The sequence below is a fragment of the Ambystoma mexicanum genome, chromosome 13 (assembly GCF_040938575.1).
Source record: "Ambystoma mexicanum isolate Mex_15411 chromosome 13, UKY_AmexF1_1, whole genome shotgun sequence".
Classification (NCBI taxonomy): Eukaryota; Metazoa; Chordata; class Amphibia; order Caudata; family Ambystomatidae; genus Ambystoma; species Ambystoma mexicanum.
In genome coordinates, this window is record NC_090938.1 from 267,808,062 (window position 1) to 267,820,275 (window position 12,214).

The window sequence follows — 12,214 nt, forward strand, 5'->3', positions numbered from 1 at the left end:
ACCACTGCCCACCAAAACAAGTGTCCCAGCACCCCCACCCCCCAGCACTGTGGGGCACCCTCCACCAGGCCCCCACTCCTGTCTCCCCGCACCCCCAGCCCCCAGCAGTCAGGGGCACCAGCCAGCAGGCCCCCACTCAGGTCCAACTCATGTCCCCCTGCACCCCCACCCCCCAGCACTGTGGGGCACCCTCCACCAGGCCCCCACTCATGTCCAACTCATGTCCCCCTGCACCCCCACCCCCCAGCACTGTGGGGCACCCTCCACCAGGCCCCCACTCCTGTCTCCCTGCACCCCCACACCCCAGCAGTGCAGGGCACCCTCCACCAGGCCCCCACTCCTGACTCCCTGCACCTCCACCCCCCACCAGTCAGGGGCACCTGCCAGCAGGCCCCCACTCAGGTCCAACTCATGTCTCCCTGCACCCCCACCCCCCAGCAGTGCAGGGCACCCTTCACAGGCCCCACTCATGTCCAACTCATGTCCCCCTGTACCCCCACCCCCAGCACTGTGGGGCACCCTCCACCAGGCCCCCACTCATGTCCAACTCATGTCTCCCAGCACCCCCACCCCCCACCAGTCAGGGGCACCTGCCAGCAGGCCCCCACTCCTGTCTCCCTGCACCCCCACACCCCAGCACTGTGGGGCACGCTCCACCAGGCCCCCACTCCTGTCCCCCTGCACCCCCACCCCCCTGCATCCAGGGACACCCTCCACCAGGCCCCCACTCCTGTCTCCCTGCACCCCCACCCCCCAGCAGTGCAGGGCACCCTCCACCAGGACCCACTCATGTCCAACTCATGTCCCCCTGCACCCCCACCCCCCAGCACTGTGGGGCACCCTCCACCAGGCCCCCACTCATGTCCAACCCATGTCTCCCAGCACCCCCACCCCCACCAGTCAGGGGCACCTGCCAGCAGGCCACCACTCCTGTCTCCCTGCACCCCCACCCCCCAGCAGTGCAGGGCACCCTCCACCAGGCCCCCACTCATGTCCAACTCATGTCTCCCTGCACCCCCACCCCCCACCGGTCAGGGGCACCTGCCAGCAGGCCCCAACTCAGGTCCAACTCATGTTTCCAGGAACCCCTACCCCCCAGCAGTGCAGGGCACCCTCCACCAGGCCCCACTCAGGTCCAACTCATGTCCCCCTGCACCCCCACCTCCCAGCACTGTGGGGCACCCTCCACCAGGCCCCCACTCATGTCCCCCTGCACCCCCACCCCCCTGCATCCAGGGGCACCCTCCACCAGGCCCCCACTCCTGTCCCCCTGCACCCCCACCCCCCAGCAGTGCAGGGCACCCTCCACCAGGCCCCACTCAGGTCCAACTCATGTCCCCCTGCACCCCCACCCCCCAGCACTGTGGGGCACCCTCCACCAAGCCCCAACTCATGTCCAACTCATGTCCCCCTGCACACCCACCCCCCAGCACTGTGGGGCACCCTTCAGCAGGCCCCCACTCTTGTCTCCCTGCACCCCCACCCCCCAGCAGTGCAGGGCACCCTCCACCAGGCCCCCACTCTGGTCTCCCTGCACCCCCACCCCCACAAGGGCAGGGCACCCTCCACCAGGCCCCACTCAGGTCCAACTCATGTCCCACTGCACCCCCACCCCCATGCATCCAGGGGCACCCTCCACCAGGCCCCCACTCCTGTCCCCCTGAACCCCCACCCCCCAGCAGTGCAGGGCACCCTCCACCAGGCCCCACTAAGGTCCAACTCATGTCCCCCTGCACCTCCACCCCCCAGCACTGTGGGGCACCCTCCACCAGGCCCCCACTCATGTCCAACTCATGTCCGCCTGCACCCCCACCCCCCAGCACTGTGGGGCACCCTCCACCAGGCCCCCACTCATGTCCAACTCATGTCCCCCTGCACCCCCACCCCCCAGCACTGTGGGGCACCCTCCACCAGGCCCCCACTCCTGTCCAACTCATGTCCCCCTGCACCCCCACCCCCCAGCACTGTGGGGCACCCTCCACCAGGCCCCCACTCCTGTCCCCCTGTACCCCCACCCCCCTGAATCCAGGTGCACCCTCCACCAGGCCCCCACTCCTGTCTCCCTGCACCCCCACCCCCCAGCAGTGCAGGGCACCCTCCACCAGGCCCCCACTCCTGTCTACCTGCACCCCCACCTCCCACCAGTGCAGGGCACCCTCCACCTGGCCCCACTCCTGTCCAACTCATGTCCCCCTGCACCCCCACCCCCCAGCACTGTGGGGCACCCTCCACCAGGCCCCCACTCCTGTCCCCCTGTACCCCCACCCCCCTGAATCCAGGTGCACCCTCCACCAGGCCCCCACTCCTGTCTCCCTGCACTCCCACCCCCCAGCAGTGCAGGGCACCCTCCACCAGGCCCCCACTCCTGTCTACCTGCACCCCCACCTCCCACCAGTGCAGGGCACCCTCCACCTGGCCCCACTCAGGTCCAACTCATGTCCCCCTGCACCCCCACCCCCCAGCACTGTGGGGCACCCTCCACCAGGCCCCCACTCAGGTCAAACTCATGTCTCCCAGCACCCCCACGCCTCACCAGTCAGGGGCACCTTCCAGCAGGCCCCCACTCCTGTCTCCCTGCACCCCCACCCCCCAGCACTGTGGGGCACCCTCCACCAGGCGCCCACTCATGTCCAACTCATGTCCCCCTGCACCCCCACCCCACAGCACTGTGGGGCACCCTCCACCAGGCCCCCAAACCTGTCCCCCTGCACCCCCACCCCCCTGTATCCAGGGGCACCCTCCACCAGGCCCCCACTCCTGTCTCCCTGCACCCCCACCCTCCACCAGTGCAGGGCACCCTCCACCAGGCCCCACTCAGGTCCAACTCATGTCCCCCTGCACCCCCACACCCCAGCAATGTGGGGCACCCTCCACCAGGCCCCCACTCAGGTCCAACTCATGTCGCCCAGCACCCCCACCCCCCACCAGTCAGGGGCACCTGCCAGCAGGCCCCCACTCCTGTCTCCCTGCACCCCATCCCACAGCACTGTGGGGCACCCTCCACCAGCCCCCCACTCATGTCCAACTCATGTTCCCCTGCACCCCCACCCCCCAGCACTGTGGGGCACCCTCCACCAGGCCCCCACTCCTGTCCCCCTGTACCCCCACCCCCCTGCATCCAGGGGCACCCTCCACTAGGCCCCCACTCCTGTCTCCCTGCACCCCCACCCCCCAGCAGTGCAGGGCACCCTCCACCAGGCCCCCACTCCTGTCTCCCTGCACCCCCACCCCCCACCAGTGCAGGGCACCCTCCACCAGGCCCCACTCAGGTCCAACTCATGTCCCCTGCACCCCCACCCCCCAGCACTGTGGGGCACCCTCCACCAGGCCCCTACTCCTGTCCCCCTGCACCCCCACCCCCCTGCATCCAGGGGCACCCTCCAGCAGGTCCCCATTCCTGTCTCCCTGCACCCCCACTCCCCACTAGTGCAGGGCACCCTCCACCACGCCCCCACTCCTGTCTCCCTGCACCCCCACCCCCCACCAGTGCAGGGCACCCTCCACCAGGCCCCACTCAGGTCCAACCCATGTCCCACTGCACCCCCACCCCCCAGCACTGTGGGGCACCCTCCACCAGGCCCCCACTCAGGTCCAACTCATGTCTACCCAGCACCCCCACCCCCCACCAGTCAGGGGCACCTGCCAGCAGGCCCCCACACCTTTGTCCCTGCACCCCCACCCCCCAGCACTGTGGGTCACCCTCCACCAGGCGCCCACTCCTGTCTCCCTGCACCCCCACCCCACAGCACTGTGGGGCACCCTCCACCAGGCCCCCACTCCTGTCTCCCTGCACCCCCACCCCCCAGCACTGTGGGGCACCCTCCACCAGGCCCCACTCATGTCCAACTCATGTCTCCCAGGCACCCACACCCCCCAGCAGTCAGGGGCACCTGCCAGCAGGCCCCCACACATGTCCCCCAGCCAACACGTCATCACAATCTAGATCCCTGGCCCTTATGGGCAGCCTCCACATGCCAAACACCCACCCAAGTATTGCATCCACCCACTTAGAAATGCCAATTACATGATACAACCCCAATGGCAAGTATGTAAATGAACACATCTCCCTCACATACACACAATGGGTTTCAGGGAATGTCAAAACCCATATCATGACATGCATGAAACCAATGAGACGATACTACACATTGAAGTATGATGAAAAAATATGTATTAAAAGCAACATAAATGGAATCAAAAAGAAACAAACGAAAATGTGAATTAAAAACAAAAATCAGCATGTCCGTAAAATAATGTAAAACCACAAATCATAATCCAAAGGAAAGGTGTCCAAAGTCACAGTTCACAAAAGTAAATCCAATGGAAAATTAAACCCAAAAACCATTGCTCCATGGGTAAAATCAAAATGAAAAAAAAAAATCTCAACAGTCAACTATATACAGATAAACAATCCAGGGTCCATGATCCCAACAGAAGAAATGAAACCTATCTAATAAGACTACCTAATAAAAAATAACTATATACAAAAATGTGGCCCATTGTCCAAAAGGTCCAAAAAATGTAAAAAGCAAAGGAAACCTAACACTAACTACAGAACTATTTACAAGGGCAGCGGGCTAGTCCGACGGCTCACTTTGGAATGTTCCGGGACAGGGCATCATCAAACTCCTGCTCAATGTCCCAGAGGCGGTCCTCCTCCATGACCCCGAGGGTCCGCAGGGCCGACGACATGTTCACCTCCAACTCCCTGCGGATTGCCTCGAGGCACTCGGCCCGCCTCAGGGCCCTCCGCATGGAGTTCTCCACCCTGACCATCGTGAGCCGTGCCTCTTCCGCCCGCTGCCGCTCCGCATCTATGGCATGGCCCAACCGCTGCCACATGGAAGACACTTCCCGTCCTGGGTCCTCCTGCCCTCCGGCCGATGCCTGCCCCTTCGATGTCGAAGGCCCCGAGCCATTATGGCTCCCACCTCATTGCTGCTGCTGTGCCTCTGCCCGTGCCCTGGCTCCTGCTGCCTGCACATCCTCCACCGGCTTGGGTGCAGTCGTTGATGTGGCCACCCCTGCTGGATGTCCAACTCCCGACTTTGGCAGGGATGCCTTCTCCACCAGCCTGGCCGCACCGTCAGAGGCAGCTCCACAGGGCACCCAGGTGACAAATGGGTGGGAAGATGGCACGGAGGACGACTGGCGCATAGGGTGTTCAGTTGAGGAGGGGCTCGGAGCAAGCTGCAGCAAACAGAGGAATCCGGCCTGGGTGACCTGTCCCAGTAGGCCGACGCGGTCAACGAGCCATTCGAGATGACGTGCAATCTCCTCATGAAATACTGCAGGTCACCTCCGCGGCGGCCTGTGCTGCCTCCTGTCCCTGGTCCTGCACTGCACCAATAGCACCAGTGGAATCCCCACCTCCAGATCCCATCTCTGTCGCTTGCATGGCCTCCTCCTCCACCAAACCCCCCACCAACCTGGATGACTCAGTGCCATCTTCCCCCGTTGGGCCCTGTGGGGTCCCAGCTGCCCCTTCTGCTGCCGAGGAGTCCAACTCCGACCTCCGCCTCTTGGACCTCCCCCCGGCAGCTGCGGCCTGGGACGCGGCACCGGACTCCTCACTCCCCGACGAGATCACAACCTGGGAGGGGAGCCGGGCCTTGTGTCTCCGGCTGGCGGTGCGATCCCCGCCGCTGCTCCACAGCACCTTCTCCTCCCTCTTCATCAGTTGACGCTGCAGACAGGGAGAAATAAAACACAGGCATCAGGGCACTGTCCAATGGACACATACACACATGACAGTTGTACATGAGTGGCATTGGCAAACCTCAGACATGGCATCACAATCGGCAACACACATGTCATTTCAACTTGCACACATGAGCCATACCACAGCCACATTGCAACTGCCAGCACCATCCATACACATACAACAGCATGAGCAGGCAAAGGTGAGCCAGACATCACATGCAACACAGGGAGTGCACTACACATGCACGCACACCGCCACACTTGCATGCATGTGTACACCTCAGCCAACTGTCGCAGTGTTCCGATGGGCATCCATGTCACATCTGCCAATCAGGCTTCCACATCCCGCTGTCACATGCATCCATGTTGCATCACTGTTGCACCCTTGTCAAATACACACACATGCACATGTACACAGTGCTGATACATGCAGCTGAAAACAACATCCATGTGTGACATCACGAACATGCCTACTTACATACACATTCATCCAAACATGTGTGCCCACACAACTGCATTTGGCATGCAAGCCTACACACACAAGCACCATCCATGTCTCACACATGACTGCCCTCGCATGTGTTAGCCTCACGGCCCTGTACACCCCCCCATACTTGGCCCCATAAAAACACATGTGCAACCTGCACACTACTGGCACATCACCACACGCACAGCACACAATCATAATGCATGTACACTTACCGCTCGACTCCAGACGGGTCTGCCTCTCAAGGACCTGGACGTGGAGCGCTGGGGATATCCGTTCCAGGACCCTCATCTGATCATCCGACAAGTGGCCCCGGCGCCCCTTAGCATCCGCTGCCTTCAAGAGGCGTCGGGCCTTGTTGAGGGTCCTGGACCTGATGTCCTCCCAGCGCTCCTTGACATGATGGAATAGTCGGACTGCCACCCCCTCCGCGTTGATGGCAGTCACGATGTCCGTCCAGATCCAAGTCCATCCTTCCTTGTCGGTGTGCAAACTTCCGAAGAGGGCATCATACTGCCCCAGGACTTGCTCCACCAGGACACCAACTTCGGTGGCAGTGAAGCTGGTGCCCCTCTGCCTCTCTGGCCGGTGGTTGTCAGTGGTGCCAGATGTTGCAGTGCCCGACATGACAACCCCAGAGGCAGGAGTGGGTGGGCAACTGGGTCCTGGGGCTGGTCTGTGGAGCGATGGAATCCCAGTCGGGAATCTTCGGTTCCAGCAGGGGTGGTCACAGCAACAGCACCCCTGGCAGATGAGCAGGCATCAAATGGCAGGGCATGTGGGCAGCAGGCAATCAGGCAGCAGCAGATGGCAGGTGGGAGTGTGCTCAGGGCACTGGGGGGCAATAATTCAACCTTCTGGGCAGGAGCGTGGTCTTCCATGTGCTTACGCATGGCCAGCTTGATACGGAGTGATTTGGCACGTGAAAATCCAGCACGTATGTGTGTAATTCGAGGAAAGGGCCTTAGCGTGTAAGCGCGTCAGCACACGTACGCGAATTCATTGGCCCAAAGGCCACCAGCGCGTATGCGCGTCTGTGACGTGCGTGCACGGGCGTTTCCCTGTACACGGGTGAATGTTACACATCCAATGACTGCATGTCAGAGTGTCAGCTCGTGTAATTGGAGGATTTGGCCTTAGCGCGTACATGCGGAAGTGACGCTGGACGTGTGGGCATCTTTAAAAGGTACGTGTAGAACGCCATTTCCTTGTTCGTGCTTTTCGTGGAGAGTGAGTGGGTGAAATCTGTACTTCTTGTCGGTTCACACGTGATTTACTTCACGGCGTTCCAAGTTCGTACGCCCTGTTACCTCTGACAGCTTTTTCTCTTCTTGTCTTTTTCCTGGGCCTGTTTCCTCAAACAGCGTTCACTTCTCCTGTTGTCCTGTCTCCTCAGACAGCGTACAATTCTTCTTTTGGCGGGGGTGTTGCCAACGCGCACACGCGCGTATTTTTCACGCGATATTTCCTGGCAGACGGTGAGTCGCGCACGTATTTGTGTTTCTGGGTGCCACAGTGTAGTGCAGGTTTTTTTTTCCATGCACGTGGTCTAGGAGGGGTTGCGTGCACATTATCTCCCTTTTTCGGGGTGCCTGTGTGTTGTGTGACCCGTCATATTCCCCCAGGGGTCACATACAGCCTTGCTAGAGCACTAGGGTACGAATTCCATCTAGTACCCTACCACTTTGCCCCCCAATTACCCAGGACAATAGTTTACTGCAACTCCCAAATGCACAACAACATCAGTGCCTGCCATGGTTGGGAGGCGATCACGCGGTAAGGGTGTCAAAGGTGGGCGAGCCACAAGAAGTGGCTGTGGTGGATATGGTAGGGGACGTGGTCAGGACTTGCAGAGTGCCCCTAGTCCCCCATGTGTGGGTGACCAGTCAGGGACACCCATGCCCCCCCCGGTTGAGGATAACGTGGCTGACACCATCCCTGCTCAGCCCTTGTTGAACGAGCCCATTGTGGCACCAGATCTGGCACAGGGTGACTCCATGGATGACTTCCAGGTCAGCAGGTCTAGGCCACGTGTGGCGGTGCACGTTGGTGTCACCAGCCCACATGGATCAGGGGCAGCTATGTCATCTGCTGCCCCGAGTAGGCAGGGTGGGGAGGCTGCAGGGGCAGCTGTGGCTCCATCCACCCCAGCTCTGAGTCTCCCAGCCAGGACAGTGTTGGTCCTAGTCCATCCTGCTGACGTTCCCCCTGACCACATCACACTTCAACTAATGGCTGCACCAAGTCCCATGGTGAGTGTTCATTCCCACACTCCAAGTCCACAGTCCACCGGGGCTCCTGCCCCTAGTGTCCAGAGTGGCATAGGACACTCAGTATCACCACCACCTTCCAAGCGGAAGAGGAAGAGTGCTCGTCCAGTACAGGCTGATGCCCCAGACACGGCTACACAGTCCGGCCCACCAAGGAAGCCCAGCTTCAATCAGGCCGAACTTGATGCACTTGTGGAGTATGTGTCCGCACATGACAGCGAAATGGTGATTACTGCAGGATGCAAGACCACACCTGCACAACGTCAGGCACACTGGCAGACCATTGCGGAACTCATAAGTGCCCTTGGATTCATGAGGCGCACAGCTAATGATTGCTACAGGCACTGGAATGACCTTAAGCGCAGGGCAAAGAAAAAGCTGGCCTCAAGTCATGCCGCAACTCTAGTGACTGGAGGTGGGTCTCCGGCAGAGGACATAGAACTCACTCCACATGAGTATGTTGCTGGGATCTACGTCACAGAGGAACAGATCCAAGGCGTGGGAGACCTGCCAGATTACGAGGCATTGTCCAGTGAGTGCACATGCATGTGTGTGTCATCCATGTGCATGGTGTGTGTGTGAGTGCTTATGATTGAGTGCCAGGTGAGGGGGTGTGTGCCTGAGTGGTTTGGGGCACCCATGTGCTTCATCCAATACATTCTGCGCACCAGGATTTGGGTGTTGCAGTATCCCTTCTGGCAACAGTAGACATTCAGCCCAACCTCACGCCAGTTGCCCTTGAAGTGTCATCTTGCCACAGCATAGTTGCATGTTATTCTGTGTTCATTCAGGCTGATTGTCTGCATTCCACCACTTTCACTAGGCATTTCGCAGTCCTATTGTCACATGTGTGACATGACTAGGGTACATGCCATCTGTGTTTTGGCATGTGTCATGTATGTGTATTGGACATGCCAATCACAGGCCAATGTGTGATGGCACGGCTAGGCAGCATGCAGCAAATTTGTTGGTCTTCCATCTTGGTGTCATCAATGTGTGCCATTTGCCTCCCCTTCATACGCAGTGACAGTGCATGCATGGGAGGGTTATAGTCATGTGGGACACGTGTCAATGAAGTACTGTTTCTGTTGCTTCTCAGCCCTAATTGTTTTCTATGGTGCTAACGCCTGTTCCCATTTCTTTTCTTTCATGTCTTTGCAGGGGATGACGCATTTGATACTGCTGGGCTTGTGGAGATGGTGCAGACCCACGAGGGGTCTCAGGCCCGAACTGGCACCAGTGAGGGATGTGGTGTGGTGGTAGGTGAGAACCCACACTTGCTGCAGACCGTCATCTCAAGGGGTGTCTCTGGGTGTACCTCCCCTGAGCTCTATTCAGGTGTCGATTCGGATGATGAGACCTATGTGCCGTCGCAGGTAAGTGTTTCTGGGAGGGATTCTGTACTGTCCAGCCCACCTGCACCAGGGGTAGAACCCGCAATGGGGATGTCAGTGTTGGTAGTTCCGCCTTTGGTGGTTACGGATGCAGGGTCACACCCCGCTACATCTGATCCTGTTCTTGGGCCAGCAGATCAGAGGGGGAATGCAGTCCTGCAGCCTCAGGCAGTGCCGGCACAGCAAGGCGCAGTTCGCCTTGCCCCAGACAGGTGTGGTGCCCGCCGATGCAGTGGCCGTACGCCACCTGGCAATACCGCATGGGAGCAATCCATATACGATATGGCAAACCAACAGGCAGCATCAACTGAGATGATGGCTCAGGCCATGGATAGGGTGGCCACTTCCATTGTCCCCCAAGAAAGGCTAATTGAACAACTATAGAAGGCAACAGACTCCATTAGCCAGTCACACAGGGAGGACATGTTGGCGTCCAACAGGGACAGGCGGGCGGCACTGGAGACTCTGCGGGAAGCCATTTCTATTGAGTCCCAGGGCCACAGGGAAGCCCTGAGGGTAGAACTCCGTCAGCTCAGGGCAACTCTGGTTGAGCTTGAGGCTTCAGCTAACACGAGGACAGAACAGCAGCTGGAGCTGCTCACACGTACACTCTCAGCTGTGATGCAGGCAACTAGGGAAGAGGTCCGGGCATCCCGTGAGTTGTTGCATGGGGACCTCCGCACAATTATCCTCCACAACCAGACCTTCCACACCCGCATGCTTGCTGCCATGGAGGACCAGACTAGGGCTTTGCGTGGGCTGCCTCCTATTGTGCCACCACCTCCTGATGCAGCTGCAGAGGGTGAGGAGAGCGACAGCAGCGATTCTCCCACAATAGGGTAGCCGTGCAGACCATGAGCCCATGAAGGTGTTTTTTTTTCGCAAGATCCACACCGGTGGGTTTTGGTGTGCACCCGGTACTCGGACATCCTGGGTGGCCTTCCCCACGCCCCCGGGCCCTTTCATGGCCATTTTTGATTTTTTTCATTTTTTTTTTTCATTTTTGATTCTTGATTTTTTGGACAGTGTGTTGCCTTGTGTGGCTCCCATGGGCATACGCTGTATTGTGGCTGGGCACATGCAGGCTTGTCCTGAATTTGGGTCAGATGCTTGGGTTTGTGTGACACACACCCCTCCTGCTTCCGGTTTCCATGGGCTTGCAAGGGGTGTGCCCAAGTGACATTGACTTACACAGTGACGTTGGACTCCCATTTGATGTGTGGGCAGTCTGTAGTCAATACTGTGTATACATTCCTTGTGCATATTGTTGTTGTATTGTACACTGCATGGTGTATTGATATGTGCCTCTGCATCCATCTCATCCTCCTAATTTGCAGGTCCATTTCTCATGTCTTCACAAGGCGGTCTATTTTGGAACTGGAGTCCATGTTGTAAGCAGTGCACCTACACTTTTGCGTGGTGCTAACACTGTATAGTTGGAAGTGTTCGAAGTGCTGGCATTATCAGGTAGTGAGGCTACCAATTTTTTAAGTCTGTACTGTCATGTTTATGGTAGGTTGGAGGTTGTGTAGGTGATTGGTATTATTGGTAAGTACTTGGTAATGTGTGTTGTTGGTCCTGCATTACTGTGAGCATTTCATGTGTGGCCAGTTTCCATTAGGGACACTGTAGTTGGTGACACTTGGGTCATGTTGTGGGGATTCATTTGTTTGCTCTCACATTGCATGACATGCCATGGTGTGTTGTGTGGCCGTGCCGGGGAGGGGTTGGGTGACATGGCACTGTTGTCATGTTGTATTTTGCAAGTGGGTATTCATTTTTGCTGCATGGAAGTGTGTCTTTTGATGACACTGCATTTGTGGTGTTTGTATAGGTAGGGATGCACACATTGTGACACTTCCAGATGAGCAATCTCAGGCTGCTATGGTTCTGACAGTTGACTGTCCCTTAATTCATCAGAATTGTCAGATTGAGTCATCATTGATTGTCAGATGGTATGTGCCAGGGCTGTGTGCACTCCACAGAGGTGTGCTTTCTATGTGAAGTAATTAGCCACCAGCTGCGTACGGGCTGCCTCACCCCATGCCCTTTCCCCTCCCATGCGCAGCAGGCGTGGATGTGGTTGTGGATGTGGGGGCACCACCATGTCCACAGCCAAGCCCCGGCGTGTTGCAACATTGTGCAGGACACATGCTGCCACTATGATCCTGCACACTACTGGGGGAGCGTATAACAGCTGCCCACCAGAACGGTCAAGGGAGCGAAAGCGTGACTTGAGCACTCCGAATGTGCGCTCCACTATGCCCCGTGTTGCAATATGGGCTGTGTTGTATCTTACCTCGGGAGGCGTGATGGGGTTCCGAATTGGCGTCATCATGTGTGTGCTCAGAGGGTAGGCA